Source organism: Oncorhynchus gorbuscha, linkage group LG02, assembly GCF_021184085.1.
Source record: "Oncorhynchus gorbuscha isolate QuinsamMale2020 ecotype Even-year linkage group LG02, OgorEven_v1.0, whole genome shotgun sequence".
NCBI lineage: Eukaryota > Metazoa > Chordata > Actinopteri > Salmoniformes > Salmonidae > Oncorhynchus > Oncorhynchus gorbuscha.
The window spans coordinates 5,800,641-5,814,590 of NC_060174.1; positions in this window are offsets into that span (position 1 = coordinate 5,800,641).

The window sequence follows — 13,950 nt, forward strand, 5'->3', positions numbered from 1 at the left end:
GAGAGAGAGAAAGAGAGATGACAGATATAGACAGAAAGAGAGATGACAGATATAGACAGAAAGAGAGAGAGAAAGAGAGATGACAGATATAGACAGAAAGAGAGAGAGAAAGAGAGATGAGAGATATAGACAGAAAGAGAGAGAGAAAGAGAGATGACAGATATAGACAGAAAGAGAGATGACAGATATAGACAGAAAGAGAGAGAAAGAGAGATGACATATATAGACAAAAGAGAGATGACAGATATAGACAGAAAGAGAGAGAGAAAGAGAGATGACAGATATAGACAGAAAGAGAGATGAGAGATATAGACAGAGAGAGAGAAAGAGAGATGACAGATATAGATAGAAAGAGAGATGACAGATATAGACAGAAAGAGAGAGAAAGAGTGATGACATATATAGACAGAAAGAGAGATGACAGATATAGACAGAAAGAGAGAGAGAAAGAGAGATGACATATATAGACAGAAAGAGTGAGAGAAAGAGAGATGAGAGATATAGACAGAAAGAGAGAGAGAAAGAGAGATGACATATATAGACAGAAAGAGAGAGAGAAAGAGAGATGACATATATAGACAGAAAGAGAGAGAGAAAGAGAGATGACAGATATAGACAGAAAGAGAGAGAGAAAGAGAGATGACAGATATAGACAGAAAGAGAGAGAAAAGAGATGAGAGATATAGACAGAAAGAGAGAGAGAAAGAGATGGCAGATATAGACAGAAAGAGAGATGACAGATATAGACAGAAAGAGAGATGACAGATATAGACAGAAAGAGAGAGAGAAAGAGAGATGACAGATATAGACAGAAAGAGAGAGAGAAAGAGAGATGACAGATATAGACAGAAAGAGAGAGAGAAAGAGAGATGACAGATATAGACAGAAAGAGAGATGACAGAGATAGACAGAGAGAGAGAGAAAGAGAGATGACAGATATAGACAGAAAAAGAGAGAAAGAGAGATGACAGATATAGACAGAAAGAGAGAGAGAAAGAGAGATGACAGATATAGACAGAAAGAGAGAGAGAAAGAGAGATGACAGATATAGACAGAACGAGAGAGAGAAAGAGAGATGACATATATAGACAGAAAGAGAGAGAAAGAGAGATGACATATATAGACAGAAAGAGAGAGAGAAAGAGAGATGACAGATATAGACAGAAAGAGAGAGAGAAAGAGAGATGACAGATATAGACAGAAAGAGAGAGAGAAAGAGAGATGACAGATATAGACAGAAAGAGAGAGAGAAAGAGAGATGACAGATATAGACAGAAGAGAGAGAGAAAGAGAGATGACATATATAGACAGAAAGAGAGAGAGAAAGAGAGATGACATATATAGACAGAAAGAGAGAGAGAAAGAGAGATGACAGATATAGACAGAAAGAGAGAGAAAGAGAGATGACAAATATAGACAGAAAGATAGAGAGAAAGAGAGATGACAGATATAGACAGAAAGAGAGAGAGAAAGAGAGATGACAGATATAGACAGAAAGAGAGAGAGAAAGAGAGATGACATATATAGACAGAAAGAGAGAGAGAAAGAGAGATGAGAGATATAGACAGAAAGAGAGAGAGAAAAGAGATGACAGATATAGACAGAAAGAGAGATGACAGATATAGACAGAAAGAGAGAGAGAAAGAGAGATGACAGATATAGACAGAAAGAGAGAGAGAAAGAGAGATGAGAGATATAGACAGAAAGAGAGAGAAAGAGAGATGACAGATATAGACAGAAAGAGAGATGACAGATATAGACAGAAAGAGAGAGAGAAAGAGAGATGACATATAAAGACAAAAAGAGAGATGACAGATATAGACAGAAAGAGAGAGAGAAAGAGAGATGACAGATATAGACAGAAAGAGAGATGAGAGATATAGACAGAGAGAGAGAAAGAGAGATGACAGATATAGATAGAAAGAGAGATGACAGATATAGACAGAAAGAGAGAGAGAAAGAGTGATGACATATATAGACAGAAAAGAGATGACAGATATAGACAGAAAGAGAGAGAGAAAGAGAGATGACATATATAGACAGAAAGAGTGAGAGAAAGAGAGATGAGAGATATAGACAGAAAGAGAGAGAGAAAGAGAGATGACATATATAGACAGAAAGAGAGAGAGAAAGAGAGATGACATATATAGACAGAAAGAGTGAGAGAAAGAGAGATGAGAGATATAGACAGAAAGAGAGAGAGAAAGAGAGATGACAGATATAGACAGAAAGAGAGATGAGAGATATAGACAGAGAGAGAGAAAGAGAGATGACAGATATAGATAGAAAGAGAGATGACAGATATAGACAGAAAGAGAGAGAGAAAGAGTGATGACATATATAGACAGAAAGAGAGATGACAGATATAGACAGAAAGAGAGAGAGAAAGAGAGATGACATATATAGACAGAAAGAGTGAGAGAAAGAGAGATGAGAGATATAGACAGAAAGAGAGAGAGAAAGAGAGATGACATATATAGACAGAAAGAGAGAGAGAAAGAGAGATGACATATATAGACAGAAAGAGAGAGAGAAAGAGAGATGACAGATATAGACAGAAAGAGAGAGAGAAAGAGAGATGACATATATAGACAGAAAGAGAGAGAGAAAGAGAGATGACAGATATAGACAGAAAGAGAGAGAGAAAGAGAGATGAGAGATATAGACAGAAAGAGAGAGAGAAAGAGAGATGGCAGATATAGACAGAAAGAGAGATGACAGATATAGACAGAAAGAGAGAGAGAAAGAGAGATGACAGATATAGACAGAAAGAGAGAGAGAAAGAGAGATGACAGATATAGACAGAAAGAGAGAGAGAAAGAGAGATGACAGATATAGACAGAAAGAGAGAGAGAAAGAGAGATGACAGATATAGACAGAAAGAGAGATGACAGATATAGACAGAAAGAGAGAGAGAAAGAGAGATGACAGATATAGACAGAAAGAGAGAGAGAAAGAGAGATGACAGATATAGACAGAAAGAGAGAGAGAAAGAGAGATGACAGATATAGACAGAAAGAGAGAGAGAAAGAGAGATGACAGATATAGACAGAACGAGAGAGAGAAAGAGAGATGACATATATAGACAGAAAGAGAGAGAGAAAGAGAGATGACATATATAGACAGAAAGAGAGAGAAAGAGATGACAGATATAGACAGAAAGAGAGAGAGAAAGAGAGATGACAGATATAGACAGAAAGAGAGAGAGAAAGAGAGATGACAGATATAGACAGAAAGAGAGAGAGAAAGAGAGATGACAGATATAGACAGAAAGAGAGAGAGAAAGAGAGATGACATATATAGACAGAAAGAGAGAGAGAAAGAGAGATGACATATATAGACAGAAAGAGAGAGAGAAAGAGAGATGACAGATATAGACAGAAAGAGAGAGAGAAAGAGAGATGACAAATATAGACAGAAAGATAGAGAGAAAGAGAGATGACAGATATAGACAGAAAGAGAGAGAGAAAGAGAGATGACAGATATAGACAGAAAGAGAGAGAGAAAGAGAGATGACATATATAGACAGAAAGAGAGAGAGAAAGAGAGATGAGAGATATAGACAGAAAGAGAGAGAGAAAGAGAGATGACAGATATAGACAGAAAGAGAGATGACAGATATAGACAGAAAGAGAGAGAGAAAGAGAGATGACAGATATAGACAGAAAGAGAGAGAGAAAGAGAGATGAGAGATATAGACAGAAAGAGAGAGAGAAAGAGAGATGACAGATATAGACAGAAAGAGAGATGACAGATATAGACAGAAAGAGAGAGAGAAAGAGAGATGACATATAAAGACAAAAAGAGAGATGACAGATATAGACAGAAAGAGAGAGAGAAAGAGAGATGACAGATATAGACAGAAAGAGAGATGAGAGATATAGACAGAGAGAGAGAAAGAGAGATGACAGATATAGATAGAAAGAGAGATGACAGATATAGACAGAAAGAGAGAGAGAAAGAGTGATGACATATATAGACAGAAAGAGAGATGACAGATATAGACAGAAAGAGAGAGAGAAAGAGAGATGACATATATAGACAGAAAGAGTGAGAGAAAGAGAGATGAGAGATATAGACAGAAAGAGAGAGAGAAAGAGAGATGACATATATAGACAGAAAGAGAGAGAGAAAGAGAGATGACATATATAGACAGAAAGAGAGAGAGAAAGAGAGATGACAGATATAGACAGAAAGAGAGAGAGAAAGAGAGATGACAGATATAGACAGAAAGAGAGAGAGAAAGAGAGATGACAGATATAGACAGAAAGAGAGAGAAAGAGAGATGACATATATAGACAGAAAGAGAGAGAGAAAGAGAGATGACATATATAGACAGAAAGAGAGAGAGAAAGAGAGATGACAGATATAGACAGAAAGAGAGAGAGAAAGAGAGATGACAAATATAGACAGAAAGAGAGAGAGAAAGAGAGATGACAGATATAGACAGAAAGAGAGAGAGAAAGAGAGATGACAGATATAGACAGAAAGAGAGAGAGAAAGAGAGATGACATATAGACAGAAAGAGAGAGAGAAAGAGAGATGACAGATATAGACAGAAAAGAGAGAGAAAGAGAGATGAGAGATATAGACAGAAAAAGAGAGAGAAAGAGAGATGACAGATATAGACAGAAAGAGAGAGAGAAAGAGAGATGAGAGATATAGACAGAAAGAGAGATGAGAGATATAGACAGAGAGAGAGAAAGAGAGATGACAGATATAGATAGAAAGAGAGATGACAGATATAGACAGAAAGAGAGAGAGAAAGAGTGATGACATATATAGACAGAAAGAGAGATGACAGATATAGACAGAAAGAGAGAGAGAAAGAGAGATGACATATATAGACAGAAAGAGTGAGAGAAAGAGAGATGAGAGATATAGACAGAAAGAGAGAGAGAAAGAGAGATGACATATATAGACAGAAAGAGAGAGAGAAAGAGAGATGACATATATAGACAGAAAGAGAGAGAGAAAGAGAGATGACAGATATAGACAGAAAGAGAGAGAGAAAGAGAGATGACAGATATAGACAGAAAGAGAGAGAGAAAGAGAGATGACAGATATAGACAGAAAGAGAGAGAGAAAGAGAGATGACATATATAGACAGAAAGAGAGAGAGAAAGAGAGATGACATATATAGACAGAAAGAGAGAGAGAAAGAGAGATGACAGATATAGACAGAAAGAGAGAGAGAAAGAGAGATGACAAATATAGACAGAAAGAGAGAGAGAAAGAGAGATGACAGATATAGACAGAAAGAGAGAGAGAAAGAGAGATGACAGATATAGACAGAAAGAGAGAGAGAAAGAGAGATGACATATATAGACAGAAAGAGAGAGAGAAAGAGAGATGACAGATATAGACAGAAAGAGAGAGAGAAAGAGAGATGAGAGATATAGACAGAAAAAGAGAGAGAAAGAGAGATGACAGATATAGACAGAAAGAGAGAGAGAAAGAGAGATGAGAGATATAGACAGAAAGAGAGAGAGAAAGAGAGATGACATATATAGACAGAAAGAGAGAGAGAAAGAGAGATGACATATATAGACAGAAAGAGAGATGACAGATATAGACAGAAAGAGAGAGAGAAAGAGAGATGACAGATATAGACAGAAGGAGAGAGAGAAAGAGAGATGACATATATAGACAGAAAGAGAGATGACAGATATAGACAGAAAGAGAGAGAGAAAGAGAGATGACATATATAGACAGAAAGAGAGAGAGAAAGAGAGATGACAGATATAGACAGAATGAGAGAGAGAAAGGGAGATGAGAGATATAGACAGAAAGAGAGAGAGAAAGAGAGATGACAGATATAGACAGAAAGAGAGAGAGAAAGGGAGATGAGAGATATAGGGAAAGGAATTAACCTGTATGCTTCCTGCCATCTTGTGCCGTAGGACATGTGCATAACAGGGCATTTTCCCAGGTAATTAAAAGTGTGGTTTTCACTATGACAGCCTCATGGTTAGCCTGGGCTCAGGCAGAGTGTATCCAGCAGACTGCTCGTTTCTGGTAAGGCATGGCAGCATGAGGGCTGGGGAGAAGCAGTTTGAAGCTTTTGAAGGTTTGAAGCAGAGGATGAGAGTGAAAGAGCATTGAAAATAGAGAAAGAAACACAGGGATGAGAGAGAAAGGCAGGGAAAGAAGGGGAAAGGATAGACACAGAAAATATATATATATATAGAGAGAGATAACGGTAGAGAGATTATGTAAGACAGGGAGGGAGAGAGAGAAAGGGAGATGGAATGAGAGGCAGAGAGAGAAATAGAGGGAGTGCCACAGGGGGATGACCAGAATGTGGTTGTGTACAGAGAAACTGACTCCCGTCACAGTAGTACATCTGACAGGTTAAAAGTAGCTAAAATATAAGCATTACCCTCGAGATTCTGCTGAAGAACAGGCTAAATATTTGCTGCTTTCACTTCACGGTAAGTCAGTAATGGTGACGAACCCCAAACAAGGCTTACAATGAAAACTAATGGCACTGTAGCGACTGTGTTTGACGTCAAAATCTGGGGTGTGTACTACGTTTCTATTCAAGCGTTGATTGACATGGTGATGGACCAATAGTATTGGATAAAAGTTGGAAAAAACGGACCCCCTCCGACGCTTTACGTTAAATTGTGACGTGTCATGGCGTAACGTACAGCTCCCATAATGCAACTCATTCTGTGTCGTACAGCACCCATAATGCAACTCATTCTGTGTCTCATTCTGTGTCGTACAGCACCCATAATGCAACTCATTCTGTGTCGTACAGCACCCATAATGCAACTCATTCTGTGCTCATTGCCTTCTTGAATCATGCAGAGACGGGCAGCATGAAGGTTGTTGGAAAAGGGAGAAATTGTGCTTTACAATGGTATTGACATTACAGTTGATCTGGAACTATTACGTTTTTTTGGGCGCAACAATGAGGTGAATTGAACGGACCAGTGCAATGTACAGAAGTGAGTTAGATAAAGTTATATTTTCTGAGTGACTAGCTGACTGTAGAGCATTGGCTCACACACTTTAAGCTAATTCTAATACCTCATAATGCCCCAATAAACTGCAATGGGATCTGTACTATGTACCTATGTGTTCATGTAAGTACTATGTCAATGCAAAGCTATTTTGTATTTTTGTATACATGTATTCCAAAAATATTATATATATTATTTATATATTATAAATATTACGTTTTGTAAAATATGACGTATCATAAAATGTTTTATTGTGAAAATGTAAAATGCACTTAAGACCAGCAAGAAAAAAAATCCTCTTAAAATTAAGGAAGCAGCTTTTTGTTAAAAATCGCGCAACATTTCAAAGTCCTGCTACTCATGTTTGGAATATAGTATATGCAAATGATAAGTATGTGTGTATAGAAAACACTCTGAAGTCTCTAAATGATGAAAGTTTGAGTTTTATCAAAAACTATACGTGGCGCACTTGAAATTTTCCGCTGATTGATGTTCCCACCTCGGAACCACGGCCCTAACAAGACAAGAGACACATCATACCTACATACTATACATGAGATGACTGCCTACACCACTGCAGGCCCATGTAAAAACAGAGAATTCTACTATAGAGGGCTTGCAGTCGCATCACAAATCATGTTGGAAGTCCAGAGAGTCAGTCTGGTGGAAATCCTCTAATCGTACACATGGCTTGCTGCGTTTTGCTACCACCGGAAACTTCTGGAAGATTGTCCCACTGTTTTGTTTTTCTATGGACCCAAACAACGGAGGCAGTGAGAGTGTCACGAATGTCTAAGGTGGAAACAGTAGAGATACTGGGGTGCAAAAGATCAAGAGTGTAAGTAATAATACGGGGATGAGGTAGTCGGGTGGGCTATTTACAGATGGGCTGTGTACAGGTATAGTGATCGGTAAGCTGCTCTGACAGGTGATGCTTAAAGTTAGAGAGGGAGCTATAAGTGTCACGATTGTCTAAGGTCGGAACAGCGGACCAAAGTGCAGCGTGGTGAGCGTACACACTTCTTTATTATAAGATGTCGCCAACAAAACAATAAACATCAAAACGAAAGCGTGACGCCAACGTAGTGCTCACAGGCACCTATACATGCACAACAACCCACAAATACAGGTGGGAAAAAGGCTGCCTAAGTATGGTTCTCAATCAGTGACAAGGATAGTGACAGGGAGAACCTATTCAAGTAAGTACATATATTTACAAAATGATAGCTACAGGAACTTTGTGTGCAGGCTAACTCAAATTACTAGCTAGCCAACATTACATACTGTATAGCTAGCCAAGTGAATTGTGTACGACCAGCTAGATAGCTTCATATTAGCTAGTTAGATAGCTATCTGGATGTATTTATCATTGTAACTGGAAATGCATTTGTGGCTAGGTAGCTAGCTAGCTAACAGCCATGGAAGAGGGTGAAATTATTTTCTGACACTGTTCCAAGTGTCAGAAAAGGTGGATTAGGCTACTCTGGATAGGACAGGTACCTTTCTAGGAGGACATTGTGATTATATTCTCCAGTTCCAGTCAGTAGCGAAAAAAAAAAACTACGAGGACAGAGAGATATAGCAACACAACATTCAGAGATCTGAGTATAATAATGTCCGTTTTCTGTTTTCAGGTAGAGAGAGATATAGCAACACAACATTCAGAGATCTGAGTATAATAATGCCAGTTTTCTGTTTTCAGGTACAGAGTGATATAGCAACACAACATTCAGAGATCTGAGTATAATAATGTCCGTTTTCTGTTTTCAGGTACAGAGAGATATAGCAACACAACATTCAGAGATCTGAGTATAATAATGCCAGTTTTCTGTTTTCAGGTACAGAGAGATATAGCAACACTGTTTTCAGGTACAGAGTGATATAGCAACACAACATTCAGAGATCTGAGTATAATAATGCCAGAGATCTGAGTATAATAATGCCAGTTTTCTGTTTTCAGGTACAGAGAGATATAGCAACACAACATTCAGAGATTTGCGGCAGTTTTGCATCCATCCACGGTTTCTGGCTCAGGTAGGTTTTAATAGTCCCAGTGGGTACCACATATGCAAATTTATAAACGCACTCACCGAGTCAGCGTATAGGTCGATGTTGTTCTCTGAGGCTGACTGGAACATATTCCAGTCCATGTGATCAAAACAATCTTGAAGCGTGGCTTCCGATTGGTCGGACCAGCGTTGAATAGTTCTAGTCACTAATGCACCCTGTTTGAGTTTCTGCCTATAAGATGGTAGGATCAAGATGGTGTCGTGGTCAGATTTACCGAAGGGAGAGCGGGGGAGAGATTTGCATGCCCTCCACTGTTAGAGTGTATTACCCCTGCTCGTAGTGCAATCAATATGCTGATAGAATTTAGGTAGCCTTGTTCTCAAATTTGCTTTGTTAAAATCCACAGCTACAATAAATGCAGCCTCAGGATTTCCAGTGAAGTTCCTTGATGGCCGTCTTGTTGTCTGCTTGAAGGGGAATGTACACAGCTGTGACTTTAACTGGCGAGAATTCTCTTGCTAGGTATAATGGGCCGTCACTTGATTGTAAGGAATTTTAGATTGGGTGAGCAGAAGGACTTGAGTTCCTGTATGTTGTTACAATTACACCATGAATTGTTAATCAAGAAACATACACCCCCGCCCTTCTTGCTGAAGAGGTGTTTATTCCTGTAGGCGTGATGCACTTAGAATCCAGGTGGCCGACTCCGACAGCATATCCCGAGAGAGACACGTTTCCGTGAAATAGAGGATGTTACAATCTCTGATGTCTCTCTGGAAGGCAACCCTTGCTCAAATTTTGTCTACCTTGTTGTCTAGAGACTGGACAATGGCTAGTAGTATACTGGGGAGAGATGTGTGATGTCTACTGAGTCTGACCTTGTTGTTCAGTCATAAGCTTTCAATTAGTTTCATCTGATTGTCACTCTTTTTTTTCAGAATATCAGCCGTGTGAACCCGTTTTGCTGCTGATTATGGAAGGCACTGCCAATGCATTGAAGCAGAGGATGGCTAAACACACATTATTTACATATTTATTCTCAATTTAAAAGCGATACTTGAAGACAAGGTATATGAGGCTAATCATTATACTGGATTTTGTACATGCCTTGTGCATGAAATGAAATTATTTAGTGCAAATCCAAATTTTGTAATCTAGGTGTTGAAATGTCTGGAAGCAGGAGATGATGAGAGCTTAATATATACAACTACGACTACCACTAAGGAATACCTAGGATAGGATAAGTAATCCCTCTCACCCCCCCCCCCTTTAAGATTTAGATGCACTATTGTAAAGTGACTGTTCCACTGGATGTCATAAGGTGAATGCACCAATTTGTAAGTCGCTCTGGATAAGAGTGTCTGCTAAATGACTTAAATGTAAATGTAAATGTAAAAGTTCAATGCCAGATACTATATAAATCCAAACTTTGTAATCTAGGTGTTGAAATGTTCGGATCAGGATATGATGAGATTCTTAGCTTAAAACATACAAATAGTATAACTACTACCACTAAACTCAATGCCAGATACTATATAAATCCAAACTTTGTAATCTAGGTGTTGAAATGTTCGGATCGGGATATGATGAGATTCTTAGCTTAAAAAATACAAATAGTATAACTACTACCACTAAGCCCAATGCCAGATACTTGTCTCCCAGAAGGTCTGATTGGGACATGGAGGTGCCACTGTGATGATGAAGATGGTTCGCCTAAGACTACCACAACAATTATATTGTCTATGCTAAACATTGGTCGTTGATATCCCCTGGTTAGCATAACAATATAGCAACTCAACGAAACCTGGTTAGCATAACAGCATAAGAGCTTAACTAAACTAGGTTAGCATAACAACATAAGAGCTTAACTAAACCTGGTTAGCATAACAACATAAGAGCTTAACTAAACCTGGTTAGCATAACAACATAACAACCAAACTATACCTGGTTAGCATAACAACATAACAACCAAACTATACCTGGTTAGCATAACAGCATAACAGCCAAAATATACCTGGTTAGCATAACAATATAGCAACTCAACAAAATCTGGTTAGCATAACAACATAAGAGCTTAACTAAACCTGGTTAGCATAACAACATAAGAGCTTAACTAAACGTGGTTAGCATAACAGCATAACAACCAAACTATACCTGGTTAGCATAACAGCATAACAACCAAACTATACCTGGTTAGCATAACAGCATAACAACCAAACTATACCTGGTTAGCATAACAATATAGCAACTCAACGAAATCTGGTTAGCATAACAACATAAGAGCTTAACTAAACCTGGTTAGCATAACAACATAAGAGCTTAACTAAACCTGGTTAGCATAACAACATAAGAGCTTAACTAAACCTGGTTAGCATAACAGCATAACAACCAAACTATACCTGGTTTAGCATAACAGCATAACAACCAAACTATATATATATATATATATATATATATATATATATAATATATATGCCATTTAGCAGACGCTTTTATCCAAAGCGACTTACAGTCATGTTAGCATAACAGCATAACAACCAAACTATACCTGGTTAGCATAACAACATAACAACCAAACTATACCTGGTTAGCATAACAGCATAACAACCAAACTATACCTGGTTAGCATAACAGCATAACAACCAAACTATACCTGGTTAGCATAAATGCTAAACTAAACTCAAAATCAATCAGACTTACCAGTAGGTTCTGGTCTTGAAGGGCAAAGAGGTTTAATCGCTTTTCTGACAGCTCTTCTTGGTGTTTCATGATTGCATGTAATCTATAAACAAATGTAATAATTAGGTTGTCTTTCCTACCTTGTTAGAGCAGCCAAATACTGCACAGAAATGGACTGTTGTGTTGAATCAACCCGTTTTAGGCGCTGTTATCATGCAGCTTGGGGGTAGCTGTTGTTATCAAAATAATTCATGTGGTGGTCTACGAACATGGCTGCCAGGAGGCAATCTTATGTCGAAGGGCAACCCTCTATAGAGGAGTCATTGAGATTATTAAAGAGTGCAGGAGCCCCTTCTATGCGTACATTGTGGAAGGCTATGCCCAGTATAATCCATAGGGGGTGTGCATTATCCATGCCAATATCCTGCCCAGTAAAGGAGGCCTCTGGTGAACAACACTGAACAGGCACCCAGACAGGTCATATAATGTCGGAAGGCTTTGATCTCATTTACTACCTTTATAGCAATCTCACGCACCACATTAAACATTTATAACGTTGATACTGGGAGGAAGTACGTTACCATTGACAATGGATTTCATTATGCACATACTGGCAACGAGCGAAGCCTGAGGGCTCATGAAGTTTACTTTAGTTCCAGGTACACACACACACACACACACACAAAAGAAAATGAGGGTTCCTTAAGGGTTCCTTGGTGGTTATATGTAGAACCAATGGTTATCTGCAACTCAAAACAGAGTTATTTCCTCCTTTAGTGGGAATTCATATGTAGGGGTGGCGGCTCATTCAAATATTTTGTGAGGCATTGTTTGTTCACAGCTCTTAACTGTGAAACACTGAGTTTCTGTTGAGTTAGTGTCATTCCAGTTTATGTTGTGTTGTGCAATGTCATTCTATGTCATTTCAGCAAGTCATGACAAACACGATCTAAGATTGTTATGAAATCGTTCCTGGAGTTAGAATTTAAAATAAAGAAATTAAGCTTATTGATTGCAACTAAATTGGTCATTTTCATTTATAGGATTCAGAAGATATTATATACATGTATTACCCAACGTCCGATTTAGACCAAACTTCGTCCTACCAATGAGCAAGACATGAGGAATCAAAATAAATCATCAAAAGGATCCCACGGACCCCACACACGCCACGTTGAAATAAATAAGCCCCCTCCTGATCTCCCTGTTTACCCAGGACTGTGTGGACACGTATGCCTCAAACTCAATCCTGAAGTACACAACAGTAGTAGGCCTGATTACAAACAACGACGAGACAGCATGCAGGGAGGAGGTGAGGGCCCTGGAGGAGTGGTGCCAGGAAAATAACCTCTGGTTCAACGTCAACAAAACGAAGGAGCTGATCGTGGACTTCAGGAGACAGCAGAGAGAGCATCGCCCCATCCACATCAACGGGGCCACAGTAGAGAAGTTGAAAAGCTCCTTGGTGTACCCATCACTGACAATTTGAAATAGTCCACAATAAATAAAAAGCAACCTCAGGAGGTTGAAGAAATTCGGCCCCTTAGACCCTCACAAACGCTTGCAGACTCTATGCCCCATTGAGAGCATGCTATTGGGCTGTACAGCAACTGCACCGTCCACAACCGCAAGGCCCTCCAGAAGATGGTGTGGTCAGACCAACGCATCACCATCGTCCATGAAGATCATCAAGGACATCAGCCACCCCAGCCACTGCCTGTTCACCCCGCTAGACAGCTTCTGTCTCATGGCCATCAGACTGTTAAATAGCCATCAATAGCCAACCTCTAAATATTTTGTCTTTGCCCATTCACACTCTGAATGGCACACATACACAATCCATGTCCCAATTGTCTAAAGGCTTCAAAATAATGATTTAATGAACCTTTCTCCTCACCTCCCACCAGGTGTCAGGAGACTTGTCCGGAGTCGGTACCGTCGATTTGCAAAATTCTGTTTAGAAGCATCGGAATAATGAGATTCTCACGAACATGATGGTGTTGTCCATTTTACTCTACAACCCCCACAAGTGTCATGGGACTGTCTGAAGGTAAACGATACAGGTTTAACTTATTAGTTTTGTGCCTACCCTAAAAATAGGGGTTAAATGTGTGTGATATATACAGTACCAGTCAAAAGTTTGGACACACCTACTCATTCAAGGGTTGTTCTTTATTTTTTACTATTTTCTACATTGTACAATAATAGCGAAGACATAAAAACTATGAAATAACACATATGGAAACAAGTAGTAACCAAAAATATATTATACACAAATATATTTTTGATT